General features: G+C 42.5%; 1 protein-coding gene across 2 annotated transcripts in view; it reads right to left on the reverse strand.

The window, feature by feature from the left end:
- PLD1 (phospholipase D1) overlaps positions 1 to 21,353 on the reverse strand; it is a 241,689-nt gene that overhangs the window by 209,056 nt on the left and 11,280 nt on the right. The window contains exon 1 of one of the 2 annotated variants that reach the window (XM_033958772.1): positions 20,412 to 20,551. The exons of the other annotated variant lie outside the window; for it this stretch is intronic. The gene's annotated coding sequence lies outside the window, so the exon portion shown is untranslated. Of the gene's footprint in view, positions 1 to 20,411; positions 20,552 to 21,353 lie in introns of those variants that run through there. 2 annotated transcript variants of the gene reach the window in all.

A 21,353-nucleotide genomic window follows, 5' to 3' on the forward strand; every position in this document is an offset into this window, starting at 1 on the left:
ATAGGAGACAAGAAAAAAGCATTTCAGAAGTGGAAAAAGGACAAAACTGATGAAAATTGGAAGGAGCACAGGAAGCAGCAAAAAGAATGTCACCTAGTGGTCAGAAAAGCAAAGAAAGAATACGAAGAGAGACTAGCCAAGAAAGCACAACATTTTAAACCATTCTTCCGATATGTGAAAGAAAAGCAGCCGGTGAGGGAGGAGGTGGGACCTTTGGATGAGGGAGACAGGAAGGGAGTGGTGAAGGAGGAAAAAGAGGTGGCTGACAGACTAAACACGTTCTTCTCGTCGGCCTTTACAAGAGAAGATACATCCAACGTGCCTGAACAGGAAAAAATCTTCAAGGGGGATCAAGAGGGAAAATTATCATACATGGAGGTAAGCCTCGAAGACCTGCTCAAGCAGATAGATTAAAAACTGACAAATCTCCGGGCCCAGACGGAATCCACCTGAGAATACTGAAAGAGCTCAGAGATGAAACAGCGGAGTTACTGCGGCAGATTTGTAATCTATCCTTGAGAACAGGGGTAATCCCGGAGGACTGGAGAATAGCAAATGTTACACCTATCTTCAAAAAAGGATCGAGAGGCGGGAAACTACAGACCAGTGAGCTTAACCTCAGTTCCGGGGAAGATGGCCGAATCATTGATCAAGGAAAGTATCAGTGACCACATAGAAAAAAATAATCTGTTGAGAACAAGCCAGCATGGTTTCTGTAAAGGAAGATCATGCCAAACGAACCTACTGCATTTCTTTGAGGTGATAAGCGAACAACTGGACATCGTATATCTGGATTTCCCAAAAACCTTCAACAAGGTACCCCACATGCGCCTACTAAAGTAGCTGTGGAGCCAAGGGGTGGAAGGGGACGTGCACAAATGGGTCAAAAATTGGCTGGCGGACAGGAAGTAGAGGGTAGGAGTAAAGGGACACTACTCTGACTGGAAAGGGGTCATGAGTGGTGTCCCACAGGGGTCAGTGCTGGGACCATTGCTGTTCAATATATTCATTAATGACCTGGAAACATGGATGAAGTGTGAAGTTATAAAATTCGCGGATGACACAAAACTCTCCAGTAGGGTCAGAACTGTTGAGGAATGCAAAGATCTACAAAGTGACCTGAACAAGCTGGGTGAGTGGGCAAAAAAGATGGCAGATGAGCTTCAATGTAGAGAATTGTATAGTCTTGCATTTAGGGAAAGGGAACCCGATGTACAGCTATACGATGGGAGGGAGGGTACTGGGGGAAGGCAACCTAGAAAAAGACTTGGGGGTATTGGTGGATGCAACGATGAAGCCAGCGGCACAATGTGCAGCGGCCTCAAAGAAGGTGAACAAAATGTTGGGCATTATCAAAAAAGGTATCACTGCCAGAACGAAGGAAGTTATCCTGCCGCTGTATTGAGCGATGGTGCGCCCGCATCTGGAGTACTGCGTCCAATACTGGTCGCCGCACCTTAAGAAGGATATGGCGATACTTGAGAGGGTCCAGAGAAGAGCAACAAAGATGATTAAGGGTATGGAAAACCTTTCATATACCTAAAGGCTAGAGAAGCTGGGGCTCTTTACCCTGGAAAAGCGGAGACTTAGAAGGGACATGATAGAGACTTATAAAATCCTGAAAGGCATAGAGAAGGTGGAGAGGGACAGATTCTTCAGGCTAGCGGGGACATCAAAAACAAGAGGGCATTCAGAAAAACAGAAAGGAGACAGATTCAAGGAAGATTCTTCTTCACTCAGAGGGTGATGGACACCTGTAATGCGCTTCCAGGAGAGGCGAAAGGACAGAGTACAATATTGGGTTTCAAAAAGGGATTGGATGACTTCCTGAAGGAGAAAGGGATTATAGGGTATAGATAGAAGGTTACTATACAGGGTACTTCAGGATTAGGGCATAAACAATTTAGGTGGTGGAGAACTTACAGGTCATGGACTGCTGGACACGATGGACAGAGGCAATGCTTATGTTCTTATTCCTTTCCTGATAATTTCTAACATTCTGTTTGCTTTCAGCTCAATGTGTTGGACATGCTAAAACCATTGTATACCACAGCTTAGTTAAAGGGCCCTGAGAAAGGTTCAGGAGAGACTTTGGATTTCATAATATATATCCAGCATCTGCTAGAACAAGAAGAGACCAGGCAAATTCTACAGAACCCCCATAAGATAATCTACAATATTTATACATCATCCCAGCCATTATGGTACTCATTTACTGAGCCACGGCAGAGGTTTCTACTGCGGCCCGCCCCAGAGTGCTAAATGCTCCAAAGCTGCGCCAACGCTTGGAGGAATTCTGTGAGCATCAGATTAGCGTCGGAGCATTTAGCTCTCCAGACTATGGTAGAAACCTCTACCGTGGCTTAGTAAAATGGGGGGAGGGGGGGTTTAGGTACAGATCATGCAAATACTATTTTCACCTCTTTTTCCCTATACAGGGTCATAAAATAACCAGAAACATTATTACATCTATTTGAATTTTTATGTAGCACAGAAATAAAGAGACCTTTAAAAAAACATATATCTCTGTAAAAGAATATGCAGAAAATGCAGGGGGGTTTCTTTTCTTTTCAAAATGATATAGATGTTATTTAGACATGTTTTAAAAACAAGAATCGCATTTATTAAAAAAGTCAACAGTGCCCTCTTGTGGCTGGATCAGGTGGTGGTAGACAATAAAGAATGATGGGGGAAAGAAGAAAAAAATCACAAATCACACACCCATCCCCCAAAAGATGTTCTTGTGTATTTTATGTGTACAATTAGCACATTTATGGTCTACACAGAGAGATAATAAAAAAATATATATTACTGTAGTATTAGCAGGGATACCAGGTTATCCAGTTCTAAGATGGAGATTTTGAGACAGACCTGGATTTCTTATCACCCCATCCTGGTGCATTATGGGACAAATAGCACTGATTTAAATGGGCATAATTGGACACTACAAATCCCACACTGCTTTGGGTTGTAAGTTCAAAAGCAGGACTGTCCCAAAATCTCCAGCCTATAACTGGGTAACTTACCATCTCTATATTAAAACAAATAATGGGGAAAACCAAATACTTGGTACACTATCACTAGGAGTGATTGAAGAGAGTAGAGTATACTATGATGTACTTCTAACTTCCAGGAAAAATCTGATTAATCTTACCATGTTAATGTAATTTTGAAAGTTTTTTGTAATATCGCTGTCTGTATACAGTCTCTTCCTCTGTAAACCGCTCTGAACTGTTTGTGGTGTCGCAGTATATAAAAATAAAGTTTTTATTATTTAAAAAAAAAAAAAGAACTAGGCAAAAATCACTCCTCTATATATTAACCAAACCTTTTTATAATCGTTGAGATATAATCACATTAAGGTAAAAAAAAAAAAAAAATGCTCAGAGACGCGGAGGCAAAAACAAGGGGCGATCCCTAAGAATATTGCCTCACTACCCAGTCATTGCATATGATCAAATGATGTGCAAAATTCTTCACTGCCAAAAAGCAGTCAAACTTATTCTTATGCTATTTGAATATTTCAAACAAAGAACTTATCTTAATCAAAGATCTTCAGTTAATCTTTGGCTTTTAAACTTTCTCAACTATGGAATAAACTTCCCTTAATTCTGAGGAGCCACAGTTCTTTCTGTAAATTTCTAAAAACTTTTCTATTTGCCAAACATTTTGAAAACTAATTTCTTTTGAAACCTTTGTTTTTACTTTCTTTAGCTTTTATTTAATTGTTATAAACCGAGTCGAGCTTCCTTAGGTTGATGACCTGGTATATAAAGTTAAGCTTTAGTTTAGTTTAGTTTGGGTTCTGACATGGCCCACTTCGATCCTGCGTCAGGGAACCGAGTGGAGATTTAAAAAAAATCATTTCAAAGCGGTAAAATCTCAAAAAGTTGAAAACCAAAAGTACAAGCTTCCTCTGCCAATTTCCCAATGGCCGGAAGAATTTGATTTCTGCACATCATTCGATCATATGCAATGACTGGGTGGGGAGGCTATATTCTTGGGGTTCGCCCCTTGTTTTTGTCTCCGTGTCTCTGAGGGGAAAGGTTTAGAACAAACACCAGGAAGTTCTTTTTCACTCAGAGGGTGGTGGATACATGGAACGCGCTACCGGAGGATGTGATAAGCAGAAGCACGCTACAGAGCTTCAAACAGGGTCTGGACAGGTACCTGAAGGACAAAGGGATTGAGGGGTACAGATAGGAGTAGAGGTAGGTAATAGTTAGAGGATTAGAGGCAGTTACAAAATTAGTCAGGGACGCTGTTCAGGCAATAAGGCCTGATAGGCCGCCGCGGGAGCGGACCGCTGGGCAGGATGGACCTCTGGTCTGCCTCAGCGGAGGCAACTTCTTATGTTCTTATGTTCATATTCTTTTAACCTCATATGATTATATCTTAACCATTATAAAAAGGTTTGGTTAGTATATAGAGGAGTGATTTTGCCTGTATCTCTATATTAAAGGCAGAAAAAAATTAATAGGCAACTGGTGTACTTAAGGCCTCTTCTTTTAAACTGCGCTAGAAGTTTCTAGCATGGGGAGCCATGCTAAATGGCCCGCACTGCTATGAGCGTAGGGCCATTCAGCGCAGCTCCCCATACTAGAAACTTCTAGCGCAGTTTAATAGAAGAGGTCCTAAGTGCAAGTTTGCATGTTAAAATCACTGTAGCAGAATATTAAGCGGGACAAGTGTGCGAATGTCCCTTTTAAAGTCTGTAATTTTTCTCTTTAAGCATATTGAAATGCTGGCATACATACATTTCCACTGGCAACTTTGTATGCAAAATCTGAATTTATTTGCCTTTTTCAAATCCAAGCTCATGGCATATTGGGGGAAAGTCTAGATATGAGGAGGGTGCTGAAAGGTTCTCAGCCCAATCAAGAAGAGAATGACGTGGATACGATTCAATCAATGATCTGAGACAATGTCAAAATATAGAATTTCACTTCTGCAGATTGGAACTTAGCAAAATAAGATAACACTCTTTTTTCAGTTACAGTGGCAAGATAACGCTCAGAATTTAGGAAGTTGGTTGGTTGGGCTGAGAACTTTTCAGCACCTCCTCGTAGGGCACTCAATATTAGGAACTGCTTTCACGCCAAATGCTCAGTGAGATAAAGAGTCCTAATGGCTGCAAGGTGCTGGAACAGGGCAGTAATGGCAGATCGTGCGAAAACACACTTACGCACCCGTTTAAATTTGAAAGGAAGCTCTGCAATGAGAGGGCATAGGATGAAGTTCAGAGGTGATAGGCTCCGGAGTAATCTAAGGAAATACTTTTTTACAGAAAGGATGGTAGATGCATGGAACAGTCTCCCGGAAGAGGTGGTGGAGACGGAGACTGTGTCTGAATTCAAGAGGGCCTGGGATAGGCACGTGGGATCTCTCGGAGAGAGAAAGAGATAATGATTATTGTGGATGGGCAGCTCTATGACCTCACAATGCAGGTGCACAGAGCTTTAGCCTATAGGAAGAGGAGATGCAAATGTTAAGAGCCTTAACCAATAGGGAGAGGAGGAGATGGATGCTGTGGATGGGCCATTTGGCCTTTATCTGCCTTCATGTTACAATGTTTCTATAATCATAAAGCTCTCTGACCTCACAATGCAGATGTAAAGAGCCTTAGCCAATAGGAAGAGGAGATGCAAATGTTAAGAGCCTTAGCCAATAGGGAGAGGAGGAGATGGATGCTGTGGAGGGCTATTTGGCCTTTATCTGCCATCATGTTACAATGTTTCTATAATCATAAAGCTCTCTGACCTCACAATGCAGATGTAAAGAGCCTTAGCCAATAGGAAGAGGAGATGCAAATGTTAAGAGCCTTAGCCAATAGGGAGAGGAGGAGATAATGGTTACTGTGGATGGGCAGACTGGATGGGCCATTTGGCCTTTATCTGTCATCATGTTTCTATTTATATGAGAATAGTGCATAAATGTTTCTGAGAGGATCTGAAAAGGGGTGTGGCCATGGGAAGGCCAGTAGCCTTCCCTTAAGATGTGCACAGTGTTATGGAATTCAGGGAATCTGCTCCCAAATGCATGCTGGGATTTACATCTGGTTTCGGCTGATGTCACTCATGCCCAAAGCTGAGTGTGAACTCCAGCACTACACATTATTCTGTAAAGGGCGCTGACCCCGGAACACCCATTATAGAATACAGCTCAGTGCTGACTTTTTTGTGTGTGTGTGCTGAAATTTGAGCACCATTTATAGAATCCAGCTTTTAGGCGAAGGACTGGCCCCTCCTTCGCCTAAAAGGCCTTGTTTTGGGCGTTTGGGACTTGGGCAATTTTTTGGTGTTTTAACATAGATGTTGTGGTGGTCTGGGCGATTAACGTAGAGGTAGGCCATTAATAAAAAAAACCCTCATTTTTTTGAGAATGGACTTTAAACTGCTGCTACTTTCAGCATTTAGGGGCTTAGGCCAAAAGGGGGACTTAGACGTTTTTTGGTTTTTTTTTATTATGCCCCTCCACGCATGTTTAACCTGTAACCCGTTCTGCGTTCTTTGGAAACAACGGGATGGAAATCAAAATAAATACATAAATTTCATCTCCATTTAAAGTGAAATTAAAGAGATCCCCCCCCTGGCAACTGCCATGGAACGGAGATCCCACAGTCAAGGAGCCCCTGCGATTTTCCAAGGCACCTAAAGAGATTGCAGAACTTGGACGTTTTGCATTCGAACTTGTTCATCAGCGTTCTTTTCTTAACGCAAGATCTCCAGTGAAATCCAGTGAAATATGAGCATTCCGGCATTCCGAATCTGACCCACACAGGGCTCTTCTTGTAGATACGAAATGGGGAAAGAGCCTCACTAAGTCAGGCCCATAGTGCCTTGTAATTGTTACGTTCACTTTTCATCGTAAAAGTTGCTAGACTAGACCAAAAGGTTTCCCCTCGGCACAGCCCATTCACCACATATCAAATGCACCGATTGTAAGGTTTTTCGCATGTGTCCGAGTGTGGTTCTGTCAATGAGACTTTTGATCTACAGTAGGTGGAGGAAGGGAAGCTGTCTCACATTTCATTAGCGCACAGGCAGTTAGGTGAGCAGCAGAACCTTTCCTGAGGAACGTAGACGCTTCTGGGCCTACCAGAGCAGAGCAATTTGGAATTAGGGAACCTGGGCACCCTTCGGTTCTCATTAAGAGCAGCACTTCCACCTGGTCAATTCAAATTCATCAAACACACAAAGGCCCAGATTCAGTAAATGAGCTGGGTGACCAAGTGTGATAAAGCAGGTGGGGGAGGGGAGTTAGACCCAACCCTTCACTTGAAGACTTCCAGGAAGCCCCACAATTCCCTAAGGGCCCTCCTTGGATGCCACCCTTAAGCCAGAGGCACCCACGGAAGCTTCTTAGCCCCTGTGAAACGTCATCCCAACCCAGGTGTAAGTGACACGAGGAAGGTCAGGGATCTAAGGTGAAGCCTAAGGAAATGCCCTTAAAGAATAAGATCCAGGAAAAGAAGTATTAAGTCATGGAGAACTGCCGGGGGGGGGGGGGGGAGGGGGAGGAAATGATTTGGGAGACTCAAGCAGAGGAAGAAGATTTCCCTATGGAGCTTGGGGAAGTATGGGGCCAGTTCTCACGGAGGCCAATCCAGGTCCCTAGTACCTGGCCAAAACCCAAAGAGTTTTCCCCATGTCTTAAGAACAGACTATGGACTTTTCCTCCAGGAATTTGTCCAAACCTTTCTTAAAACCAGCTAAGCTATCCGCTTTTGCCACAACCTCTGGCAACATGTTCCAGAGCTTAACTATTCTCTGAGTGAAAAAATATTTCCTCATATTACATTACATTAGTGACTTTTATTCTGCCATTACCTTGCGGTTCAAGGCGGATTACACAAGAGGTTATCTGGACATTTCCAAGAGAGTTACAAAGTAGAGCGGGTTAATTCTGTTACTTTTCCTGCAATTTCTTTGTCATTATTGACGGAGTGAAAAATCGATCCACTTGTACCCGTTCTACTCCACTCAGGATTTTGTAGACTTCAATCCTATCTCCCCTCAGCCTTCTCTTTTCCAAAGCACCTATAATGATGCAAGCAAGAACCTATATATTAATCACTGTCTTTTTTTAGAAAATTGCTCTATTGGCGATAACCACACAGAGTTTTTTGCATGCGTTGAGCTTAGAGATTTTATCTGCGGATCTTTTCCAATTAGATTTTGTTTATGACACTTCCGTTAATTAAGAAAGAATGAACCGTTTTAAAAGTGTGGGTGAACTGGCTAGCAGGGTTTTTAAAAAAAAAATAGCTACATTGACCTGCGTTTTTCCCAAAACATAAATGACCCTCTGTCCCTGCTTTCAGAATTATTAAGGCTATTTTTAGTCTGATGAGATAAAAATAAATTTATATAGGTTAACTAGCCTTATGCATTGAGAATGTTCTATTGAAATCATTGTTTAGCCAGATACTTACCCCCTCTTCTACAAAGCCGCGCTAGTGGCTGCTGCGCGGTAACGGCCCAGAAGCCCATAGAGATTTAAAGGTCTTCGGGGCTGTTGCCGCTAGCGCAAACATAACATTTCATTTGACCCTCTTAACCCCATTAAAAACAAATGTAATGTTATCTTTGATAAATTTATTGCTTGAACAATTTGTTCTACAGACATATTATGTATAATTCTATATAAAGAAGCACCTAAAGGTATATGGATAAGAACATAAGTACATACGAATTTTCCAGTATCCTGTTTCCAACAGTGGCCAACCCAGGTCTCAATATCTGGCAGAAACCCAGCTGAGATTGTGATGTCATAATGCCTCATTCCACCAATGCCTAAGAGCCAACCTCATCAGTGATGTCACAATGGCTTCATTGTCCTATACTTGGCTCACATAAGAACTGCCATACTGGGACAGAACGAAGGTCTATCAAGCCTAGTATCCTGTTTCCAACAGTGGTCAGCCCAGGTCTCAAGTACTTAGCTAGAGCCCTGATGCAGACCATTAATCGCTGAAACATGGACCCATGTGTTGCCTTGGCTGGGACTTCAATAAATTTTTAACTCTGTATTTTGCTATTTTGTGAGCTCTGGATACAAGTGTTTGGTGGAGAGGTTTGTTCCTATATCTTATCTGTCTTTCACAGATGAATAGCAAATGTTTCCATTTTAATGAGGGCTTTGAATAAAATAATATTATTATTTTAGAGATATGGTCTTTGAATTCTTAAATATTTTATATACCTCCTTCAATTTTTGGGATTGTAATTAACTGCAACATTAGGTCATTAGCCATTTCTTTTTTATTTACTGGGCTAAATATATCTACTTTTCAAGTTATGAACTACCTTTTATTACCACTAATAGTTACATTAATCTATAGCAAATGCTGGATCAAGAAATGGTCATTGTTCAGAATTTGTGGTCTGCCAATCTCCTGCCTAATGTCTCACAAGTCATTTGTGACTTTTTTATTCCCACCCTGTGACTGAAATCACTGACCATGGGTCATGCTTTTAGATCATAGCGGGTGACTCATTTAAGCGCTTTTTTTGGCTACTTTTTCAGCTATCAGTTTAATGAGTACAGGTCTTGAGACCATAGGACAAAGAGATCTCAATATTCATATTCCTTTCCAAATCAGGAAATATTAACCAAAATGCTTGACCTGTGAGCCACGTCTGTTGATCAACAACTTGGACTGAGTTTGCAATCCAGATTGCTGGAGGGGGGGGGGGGGGGAGGAAACCACATTTAATATACCATGATTTGGTTCATATCTTGGTTAATGGGTCTCACAAAGAACAAGAACCTCAGTGCTGAGCATCCTTCTTAATCAACTCCATATACCTTAACAGTCACTGATTGAATTCGCTCTAGTGAAAAAACCCAAGAACCTTAGGTCTTATCTTGATGTACAGCCAGAAATCGACCGATTTCGGCTACTACAGAATGCAGTTTATATTTTGTTCTCTGGTATTAAGTCCACTGATCGTGTCACTAATCACATTTTTGCCATTGAGGTAGGATTTTTCAATTTATATGTTTCATTTATTAAAAATGTGTTTCTTTTCTTTTCTCTCGGTTTGTTACGCACTTCCACCCTGGAAGACATGAATGAGCGACTGAAGCATTCTGGCTGCCAAGGAAAGAATGGGGAGAACTCTCCTCTGAGATATGCTCTTAGCTCCATTTCTTCAGCCAGCAGGGGGTGCCACAGCAGCGAAACCGAAGCGCACATCTCTGTCTTTCATGTGGAATAACATGCGTCTTGGTTGGGCTGAGAACTTTTCAGCGGCCTCCCTTGTATTGTGATGTCATAATGCCTCATTCCACCAATGCCTAAGAGCCAGCCTCATTGGTGATGTCACAATGGCTCAGTTTCCCTCTACTAGATGCATTTGCCTCACTGAAACAAAAAAAGTCAAGCAAAGTGTGGAATAACTTGTAAGTTTCATGGCTCCACGTCATGCTCTTCTTGGTTGGGCTGAGAGCTTTTCAGCGGCCCCTCGTAAAGCTGCCTTACAGTAAAAGGGACCCATTTGTTTCCATTTGTATCGATTTTTCTACTGACCTGTTCTATGTAGTTAGAAAGAAATATGTGTGGCAGTTATCGGCCATTTTTAGCAAGAAATAATCCACTTTTTCTCACAGTACTTTATCATCTTTTTTTCCCCCCATCTCTGCTGATCAAATCTGACAGTAAATCTTAAGTTATTTCCAGCCCTTGGGGTTTTTTTTTTTTGCCTTGAACTATTTGGTGGAAGCAAAAGTCTTAATGGATCACCCACATGGTGATCCTGGAGCAGGATCCTGACTTCTTAGAGTTCAGCAATTACAAATTATATTCCAAAGAGTGAAAAATAAGTATCTAAGCTCAACTGCTATAAGACGTTCTCAGAGCACATAAGCAAAGGGTCGCTTTTCATTCAAAAATGGGCTGCTTAAGTTCAAATAATTGCAATCTCCGCCTTTTCAACTTATTGGGCTACGCGGCTAGAACTAAAGCCAGCTATTCCGCGCATTAAAGCCCTAATGCAGCTTAGTAAAAGGAACCCATTGTCTTGTGGATGTGCTGAGTCATAATTTCTTAGCCATATATTTGACTTGCAGGTGTGTCAAAATGCCAAATCCACTTTAGGAACAAAGGTATCTTTTATGAACTTCAGCAGGCATGTCAAAATACTGTAAGACCTTCATTCCACGGTCTTCCCAAACCACTGGAAATATCTGGAGATATTTGACCAGAAACAGTTTTATTCAAGTAGTAAAGCAAAACAAAATAAAAAGATCTGTCAGCCTAATATGGGTTAGCCAATTCTGTCCACACAGAGATGTATTTACTTTGATTTCAGGTGCGCTATGCTTTTTAGCGCGTGATAAATATTAGCACGCGCTAAACATGTTATCCTATGGACGTGTTAGTGGTTTGCACATGCATTGATTTAGCGCGCACCTTAGTAAAAGCGAGCCTTCTTGCCGAAATTTATGGGGAATTTGGAAAACGTCTAAAAACATATTTGTTTCTGAAGCATTTAGATGGTTAATTTGTATTAAAAAAAAATAAATTTATTAGGCAATAATCAGATCTTTTAGAGTTTTTAGCCTTTGTTTTTAATTCTTTAATTCTCTTCAACTTTTATTGTATACTAAATGAAATATTTTAAATGATGTAAACCAGTGTTCTTCAACCACCGGTCCATGGACCAGTGCCGGTCCACAGAAATTTCCTGCCGGTCCACAGGGCCAGCACGTACATCAGGCCCAAAACAGTGTTCTTCAACTGCCGGTCCACGGTGCGATCGATGCGGCGTTATCTTCGAGACGGCTCCCTCTTTCTCACTGATTCAGTGCACAAAGCCATGGGCAGCGGCTCCTACGCGCGTCCTGCGACTGAACCGGAAGCCTTCTCTCTGACGTTGCAATTAGTAGTATTATGGGGGCGGGGTCTGGAGTGGAGATTGGGTAGAGATGGGCGGGGTCTGGCCCACGATTTAGCCCAGTGTTCTTCAACCGCTGGTCCACGGACTGATGCCGGTCCACAGAATAATTCCTTTATTTCTGCTGGTCCATAGGTGTAAAAAGGTTGAAAAACACTGATGTAAACCACATAGAACTTCATGGTTTTGGGGTATATAAATAAATTGTTATTATTATTAGTTTGACCCCCCCTACAATACATTACCTGCTTGGCCTGACAACTTTTGTCTGCTTTCTTACAAATTCTTCCCTGTTCTGGTCCTAAGGCAAAGGAATGAAACCTTTTGGGGACCCTGAGGAGTGCTAGACCACAAACTATCATATCAAGATCATATAAGCCAAATAGTAAAAAAAAAAACTGCTTCTACAAATTATGCATGTTGGACCCATCAGCTCTTAATATTCTTATGGCGCCCTGTCTAATATGCACAAGACATATGCGCATACTTGGCGTTCGTGCATAACAGCGAGGTATGCGCATACGCGTGTAATTGTCTTGCACTCATTTGACCTGCATGCGATTATTGTGCGCAGGATTGTCTGCGTGGGATTGTCGTGCACACATGTGACAGTGCATGCAATTGTGTTACGCGCGATTGTCTGCACGCGATTGTCTTGCGCACATTTGACCGTCCTCGTCGTATTTCCTATAAAATTGCACTAACATTCAAAATTCCTCAGACAAACCTTCCTACTTTCCTAGATAGACTGTTGATACCACATACACTTTCCAGATCCCTACGTTCGACCGATCAAAATCTCCTGTCTGTACGCTCCTTAAAGATGTACCGAGATCTTTTCTGTCATCGCACCACAGTTATGGAACTCACTCCCAGGCTATATTAGAGAAGAACCTACATTAGACAAGTTTAAGAGTTCCTTAAAAACCTCTCTTTGTAGAGATGCCTTTGAAAATTAAAAACTTTATTTACAGATAATATTACCATAGGAATACCTTTTCATTGCTTTACTTCTAAAAAAAAAAGATCTCTTTCTTTCTTCCCCAACCTATTATGTTACCCTTTAATGCCGCCTTTCTCTAAAAATATTGTAGTTCTACCCCTTCTCCTCCTGTTTCTGTATGTCTGTCTTCAGAATTTGTCCTTGTACGTATAATTATGAGTTTCTGCTACCCCTGATTTTAATATATGTAATTCGCTTTGAAATAATATTATAAGCATTTGCATCAAATGTTAATAAACTTGAAATTTGTAAAGGGGATGGGATTTGATGTACTGCTTTGTCCAGTGTGGTTTACACAAAGCAGTTTACATATTTTAGACAGATAGCTCAGTCACTGAAGTGTTAAGTGGTTTGCCCAGAGTCACACGAAGCTGTAGTGTGAATTGAACTCAGAACCTCAGGCTGCTGAGGCAGCTGCTTTAATCACTAGGCCACTCCTCCACTTCCACTGGCCTAAATTGCTAACTTGCCCCCCCTACTATGAAGAGTTTGTCTCTGGTAATCAGAGCTGAGATTGTGATGTCATAATGCATCATTCCACCAATAAGAGTCAACCTCAATAATGATGTCACAATAGCTTAATTGTAAAGGGTAAAGGACTTGCTATTCTGCATGGTTACAATCAAAGTGGTTTACATATTTCAGACAGGCACTTATTTTGTGCCTAAGGCAATGAAGTGTTAAGTGACTTACCCAGAGTCACAAGAAGCTGTGGTGGGAATTGAACTCACAACCTCAGGGTGCCGAGGCAACTATGTAACCACTAGGCCCCTCCTCCACTCCCACAGGTCCATGGGTGCAGATTCCAAAACCAACTGAAGTCTTTTTTTTTAACTATATGACCCCCATATGCTCTTCTTTCCGGCTCACAAGCTGCTGACTCAGAGGGTCTCATTAGCTCACGCTTCATGCATTAACTCAAAAGCCCCCTGTCTTGCATGTGTTCCTAGTCTGCCTGTCTGTCTATCTCATTAGATTGTAGACTTCAATATAGTATGCGAGGTGCTACATATGTCTAGTAACACTAAAGAAATGCTAAAGCTAATTTTTGTTTATAATAAGCTTGCAATAACGAAAATCTCCTGTAGCAGTCATGAGCCCCCCCCCCCCTCACCTTGCTTGGGTATGGGGATTTTTAGTGTCAACTGATAAAGAGAATAGATCTTTCGTATGACAGAGGTTTGCAGTATAATTGCCTCCCCCCTCCTGCCCTCTCTTGATGGTGTAATAGAAAGAAGGGGGCAAACATGTTGATTCCTGAGGGGGGAAAGAGGAACATGTCATTATAGATACAACTTAGCTCAGTGGTTCACAAGCCTGTCCTGGGGGACCCCCAGCCAGTCGGGTTTTCAGGATATCCCTAATGAATATGCAAGAGAGAGATTGTGACAGGTATGCAAATCTGTGTCATGCATATTCACTAAGGAGATCCTCAAAACCCGACCGGATGGGGGGAACCCCCAAGACGGGTTTGAGAACCGCTGGCTTAGCTCTCTAAATGCCAACAATTATCTTCAGCTGTCCGTTTTGAAGGAGACTATAAAGAAGAATTGAGGCCTAATGAATACTAAAGAATTTGGAATGACTTTAGAACATCAGCTTCATATTACGCATTTAAATTAACACAAATAAAAATATAGACTACGATATCTTAACGGTGATTGTCATTTCCTCTTTACTAGATTAACAAACAGACCAGTTTTTCAAACAGGTAATTTTTCTTTATACTCCTTGTATTTTAAGGCTTTAAACACCACCGCCCCCCCCCTAATAAACCACTGTAGCATGGTTCTTAGCGCCGGCCACGGTGGTAACAACTCCGATGCTCATATGAGAGAGAGAAAGAAAATGAGATAACATTTTTTTTGTGTGGTTGGATATTGTTTGACTGGCTTCCGAAGGCCAGAACCTTCTTCCTCAGGTCAGGACTACATCTAAAGTTCTTTTTATTACCTTTAAAGTATGCATCAACCACAGTACTTTATTTTATTTTTTTTAAACTCTTCTTCATAGAACTCTATTTGATCAATTTTTCAGATTGGAAGCAGGATAATACTTGTGGTGCAAGCCATGTGCCCCTGATGTGTAGGGCAGATCTCTCATGGTTCAGTGCCCCCAAGGTCAAGAAGGCAATTCTACATTTAAAACGAAATTAAACCTATCAAAAACCCAGCAATGTCTATTTATCTTCCAATTGTCCCTTGAATGCATTTATGCCTTATGCCAATCTTTCTATCCATTCCAATAAAACTAAAGTGCTTATTTTAGTTCTATTCATGTTTTGGACATCTGAAAACCAGCATTTAGAAGTTCATATTGCATGAATATCCAAATCCTGATTTTATAAAGCCAGGATATAGATGTTCCATGGCAAGGGCGCATGGTCTGGGCATGTTTTGGGTAAGATTTAGAGAAGGACCAAAACCCTCTTCCTCAGGTCGGGTCAGGATACCATAACAGCAGTATATTGCAGGGGTAGGCAATTCCGGTCCCTTGAGAGCCGGAGCTAGGTCAGGTTTTCAGGATAGCCACGAGATGCACGAGATAGATTTGCATCTCAAGGAGGCAGTGCATGCAAATCCATCTCATACATATTCATTGTGGCTATCCTGAAAACCTGACCTGGCTCCGGCTCTCGCGGACTGGAATTGCTTACCCCTGTTATATTGTATTGACCTGAAAAAGGAGGTTTTGTCCTCTGAAAGCTAACTGAAAAATGTATTAGTCCAGGGGTGGGCAACTCCGGTCCTCAAGGGCCGGAATCCATCGGGTTTTCAGGATTTCCCCAATGAATATGCATTTAAAGCAGTGAATGCAAGTAGATCTCATATATATTCATTGGGGAAATCCTGAAAACCCAACTGGATTCCAGCCCTCGAGGACCGGAGTTGCCCACCCCTGTATTAGTCCAATAAAATGGTATTGTCTTATTTTCCATTTTTCATTTTTTTTCTATTTGTTAATTTGTAAAGTGTTGATTGTTATGTCAGTTTTTTCAAATTACATCTGCTATCTTTAAATTTTGCACAGTATCAGGGGACATGTGTCACTGTTTCTGTGGTATCACATGATCTGCAGAGTCCGGCTTTTTAGTTTGTGATTACTTATTCCATACTGGGTGAGGGTGTATTTGTGTTCTGTGTGAATGAAAAGGACTTGGTTTTCTGTTAGCATTGACTATGCAGGATCGATCTGTATTAATTTGGCCTGATTAGTTTTACAATGGGTGCATTGATGTTCTAGTGCTCACTGCAGTGTTTAAGATGCTGTCTTTCCCTAGCTGCACCCTTGTTTTTTGTTTTAAATAGAGGAGGGGGGGTGTTAAAAATGATCGGTCCCAGGTGTCAAATATACTAGGTATGCCACTACTGTGTTGTTTGTTTCTACAAACAGGCCCAATAACAAGGAAGTTAGTTGGTAGAGCAATAAATGAATATTTCACACCACCTTTTGCTATTTTGTAAGTGACAAGAATTTCAGGAAACACCTCTTGCTTCATTCAAGGCTTCTCATGTTCACACAGGCTCAGAGTGCCTCCACAACACCTTCAGAAGAAATGGACTAAAAAAAATCTGAACTTTTTCTTCAGTGAAACAGTATTGCACACTAGCATTTTTTTTTAAAGGGCCAGATCCCCTCTCTCAGGCTATAAATACTTTTTTTTTAACTGACTGTGTGCCTCTTTTCAAATAAGCACAAAGGATCCTTATATACCATCATGCTATGTTTATATATGTATAATACTATGTCTACCTTTCTATGCTTGCCATGTTTATAATATTATGTTTATCATGCTATGTTAAGCTTGAATATATATATAACTATGTTTGCCATGCTAAGCTGCCATCCTATGTGCTCGTCATGCTGTTGGCACACCATGCTTGTCATGTTTTATTTTACCAGGCTTTGTTATGTATGTTTGGCTTCCATGCGCCGCATTGGCTGAAAAAAAAAATTTCTGGGGCCACGCAAACGCTGCAGCAAGACAGAGGAGGGAGCCGGCAAGATGGTAAACACCCGGGGGCAGCAGAGGAAAACACTGCATCGCCCTCGACCGGGGCCGCACAAAATACTTCACAGGGCCGCATGTGGCCCTTGGGCCGCAGGTTGTACACCCCTGGTTTAATGTGAGTTTCTATGCTTCTAATGACTGGGGAGTCAATTCAGAGCAGTTTTCATGAGCATCCGTAAAGGTGTTAGAATACAAAGTTACAAAGAGCTTCTGTGAGGTGATACAATACATGGGCTCTATACAATACAAAGGCTCTATACTAAGTTACAGGGGCTTCTGTAGCGGTGTTACAATACAGCGTTATTAAGACCGGCATAATTATGCCATAATCAGTCATCCTATTTATGTTACTGGAACATCGACCATCCTACTTATATGCATATGTTTATACCAAATCAATTGGCCTACCTATATTCGAGGACCTGTCAAATGCACACAGGACAACTGCTCCCCGACAAATGCACCTCAACAACTGCACGCACCGACAAATGTGCGCAAGACATATGCACGCAGGTGCACTGAATGGTGACCCGTCAAATGCGGCCCGATGTGGATACTATTTTGTTTTTTTTGAGGGTTACAAAGTAACCCTCCTTTTTTGAGGGGTGGGGGTGGGGAGACCCCCCCCACCACTACACTGAAAATATGCACTTCCTATCTAGTGTTAGGGTAAGGTTTCCATAATGATTATGGGAACCCTATCTGGAAGGTCTTGATTTGCTCAGACTCCTCAGGCCCCGCCCCTTAGGAGGGGCCTAAGGCGCCTGAGCCAGTCAAGGCGTTAGGTCCATCATGTCGTCGTCCAGGAAAGATTCGTATGTATACGGGAATAAATCCTGCGATTGTCCTGTGCGCATTTGACAGTGCACAATTGACGGTGTACAATTGACGGGGTGCAATTATCCTGCACGCATTTGACAGTGTACCCCTATATTCACATCTAATATTAGGTTTAGTATTGCAGCTAAGTCCACAATATTTACTCACCCCATAAGGAGTTTGGCCTATTCAACTAAATATCCTATATAATAAAACCCTAGCCGTGCATGCGCACTCAACTGCGTGCTTCCCTGATCTGTGAGATGTAGGTCCGTGGCCGCAGGAGTACGCATGCGCGAGTCCCCAGCCTTACTGCTTCCCAGCACCTACCTACAAAGGACTGGCCGTCAGCGTTGGACTCCCTGCTCTCTGGATCGCGGTGTCGGCTCTTCTCATGAGCCGCACCAGCATCGGAGAAGGCTTCCTACGCTGGCGGGGATTGAGAGGAGCCGCTGCGACACTCGCCCGGAGCAGGCCAGACCGCGGGCCGGTCAGGGAAGCGCCGAAAGAGACTCCAGCCGCAAGTTGCTCAATGGGACCAGGCAGGCAGCCACGGGAGGGAGGGAAACAGAAACAAAAAAGGGTACATGCAGGGAGAAGCTGGGCCTGCCTGCGGGAAACACGATAAGGAAAGGGGGGGGAGGCCTTGGAGTAAGCTACACCGTGGGAGGGAAGGGGGAGGGGCCAAAAGGAGCAGGCCACATCGTGCTAAGAGTAGGGAAGGGGGGTGGGGGAAAATGCTGATACTGCTGCACAGGGACCTGGAGGGTAAGGGAAATACCTGCTGCTGCTGCACAGGGAAATGAAGGGGGAGAGAAATGCTGTTGCAGCTGCACAGGGAAATGCAGGGAATGAATGACAACAACAACAATACACTCCAAATTTGCCAAAATTCCTACTGTAGAAAAAACACAAAAAGGCAGCCTGGTCACATCAAGATTTGTGTGGGGGACGTTCAAGACGCCAAAATTGGCTCGCAACTAACAAACCAAAATGGGGTGAATATAATATAGGGTGCTCTCAGTGTGAACCCTCAGTGATAGGAGCACAGCTTCGACACTTCATTTCTGGGTCAAGGCGGTAAGCCTCCACCCACACACCATCATTGAGCACCCTGAGTGTGCTGAAATTAAAGGGACCTGAGTCCACTAAATCAAACAAATCAAACAATCAAAGTGAGTAAATTAAACTCAACACAAACAACCTGAGCGACCCCCAAACAAACCCTGCCAGCCAGACCCCCCGACTCACACAACAAAATCAAAAATCACCATGCAAAAATCAAATGAACACAATACTTATCTGAAACTATCTCACAAACTGATAAACGCAAAAAAACGCGCCAGGAGAAGAGGTTCGACAGCGCTGATTTCGGGAGGAGCCCTTCTTCAGGAACCTGACCCCCGACGGAACACGAACAAAGAGGTCGGCTGGAGGGAGGAGGAATGAATGACAGACAGACAGCAGGAGGGAGGGAGACAGAAAGAAAGGAGGAAAGACACAGGGGCAGGGAGAGGGACAGAAAGACAGAAAAAGGGGGCCAGGAAGAGAGAGAGACAGTGGGAGGGAGAGAGACAAAAAGACAGACAGACATATATTCTAGCACCCGTTAATGTAACGGGCTTAATGACTAGTACTCTATATACATGTATCTGTATCGTGTTTTATGTTTATCTGAGCTCTCCTGGGAGGATGAGATATAAAGCCAAATAAATATAAGTCAAGAAATAAAAAAGAACTATAACGGTGAGACCTTTTCATTGGGCTAACTCGGGGCCCTTTTAGGTTGTGGGTTCAAACGTCATGTTGCTCCCTGTGACCCTGGGCAATCACTTAATCCCTCACTGCCCCAGGTACATTAGAAAGATTGTGAGCCCCCCAGGATAGATAGTGGAAATACTTGAGTACCTGTATGTAAACTGCTTTGAATGTTGTTGTGGAACTATTAAAAGGTAGTATATAAATCCTTATCCTTAACCCTTACTAACATGCGCTTAAAGCGGAAAAAAAGGATTACCACAAATATCCCTTACTAACATGCTATTATACCACTATAAACCCTGTATTGGATTGCAGGGTAACCAAAGAGAGTTTGTTCTCTTAGGCTTCCGCAGCTGGCATCGTGACTGTAGCAGTTGTCCCGGGTCTTGCCACATCTGTAGAAAGAACCGACGTTTCTGCCGTCATGCTGTGGTTTTCTTCAGGCTGAGGTCTGCAGTGTGTCTTTATAGGTAGCGGGTTCACAAACCTGATTGAGAACAGGGCCGTCTGCGGGTTGAGAAATTTTAATTTTTTGACGGGGAAAGTTTGTAGGCTGATCTGATTGAGAACAGGGAATTTGGTCATGAATTTGTAGGGTATGACCAGCAGACCTCCCTGTTCTCAATCAGGTCAGCCCACCATAAATTCAAATTTCTCGACCCACAGGCTGCCCTTTTCTCAATCAGCTCTGTGAACCCACTATATATAAAGACACACTTCAGACCACAGCCTACCTTGAAGAAAGCCACAGCACGACGGCAGAAACGTCGGTTCTTTCTGCACAGACGTGGCAAGATCCGGAAAACAGCCACAATCACAAAGAGTTAGTCAGAAAACAGAGAAAAGAAAATATACATGAAAGGAAACGCTGTAAAAAAAAAACCAAAAACCTGACTCCAAGAATTTCCAAACACACCTGATAAGGACGTTCTCTTTGGCATGACTCAAAACTCTACGGCGAGCGTTAGCAGTAAATTTATGAGACCGAAATCACACGCCACATGCTCTGGCTTAGATCCTTCTTGTTATGCTATGCACAAAACTAAGCCATCTGGAGAAACTGCCCTGGAAGTAAATGCTTACGGGCACATATGTGAGCAGAATGGAGGATGTTAACAGCCTGCCAGTCGTGGCTCCTCTTCTTCCAGGCTTTGAACTGTTTTCCAGACGGTGACAAACATCTTTCTTAGGTTTTCATAGGACTCACTTTACAATCACCACTATTTGCCCTACAGGGGCCAAAACAGAACTTATGTGTTCATTGCATTTCCATTTGAACAATTTCTTCTCCTTAGAACAATATTTTCAGTTGTGCTGACAGAGTCTCTTCCAGGACTAAAGCAAATGTTGTGTCTCCATAGAAACGTATCAAATATCCCAAGCGCGCAGCAGGTTTTACCACTGGTACAATCCCAAAGATCACCCACCTTTCAATTAAAGAGAAAGGGCATGAAATTTTAATTACCCAGTGTAGCTTCAGCCCAAGAGTTAAACTCTGTGCTTTGGCATCAAATATCCTCAAGTTAGACTCAGGAGGGGTCCAGCTGGAAGACAAGATAAACCACCATAGAGGTCTGAAAAAAACAAGCATGAGCCAAACCCCACCCCCACCCCCAGACAGTTACCGAGACAGGCACACAATTTTTTGGGATCAACATATATTTTATGGTCTTTTGCTACTTAAAGCAAGTCTGAACATCATGTGTAGGAAGCCGCACAGCTAAGCTGTTTAATGCAAAACAGATTTGGCAGAAACAAAGATTAATAATGAGTTCAATGTGTCACCTGAAAATACTTTCATGAAGGTCACACTAAATTCTGTAGATGCAGACGTTACAACTACATCAATTCAAAGTGT

The sequence above is a fragment of the Geotrypetes seraphini genome, chromosome 9 (assembly GCF_902459505.1).
Source record: "Geotrypetes seraphini chromosome 9, aGeoSer1.1, whole genome shotgun sequence".
NCBI lineage: Eukaryota > Metazoa > Chordata > Amphibia > Gymnophiona > Dermophiidae > Geotrypetes > Geotrypetes seraphini.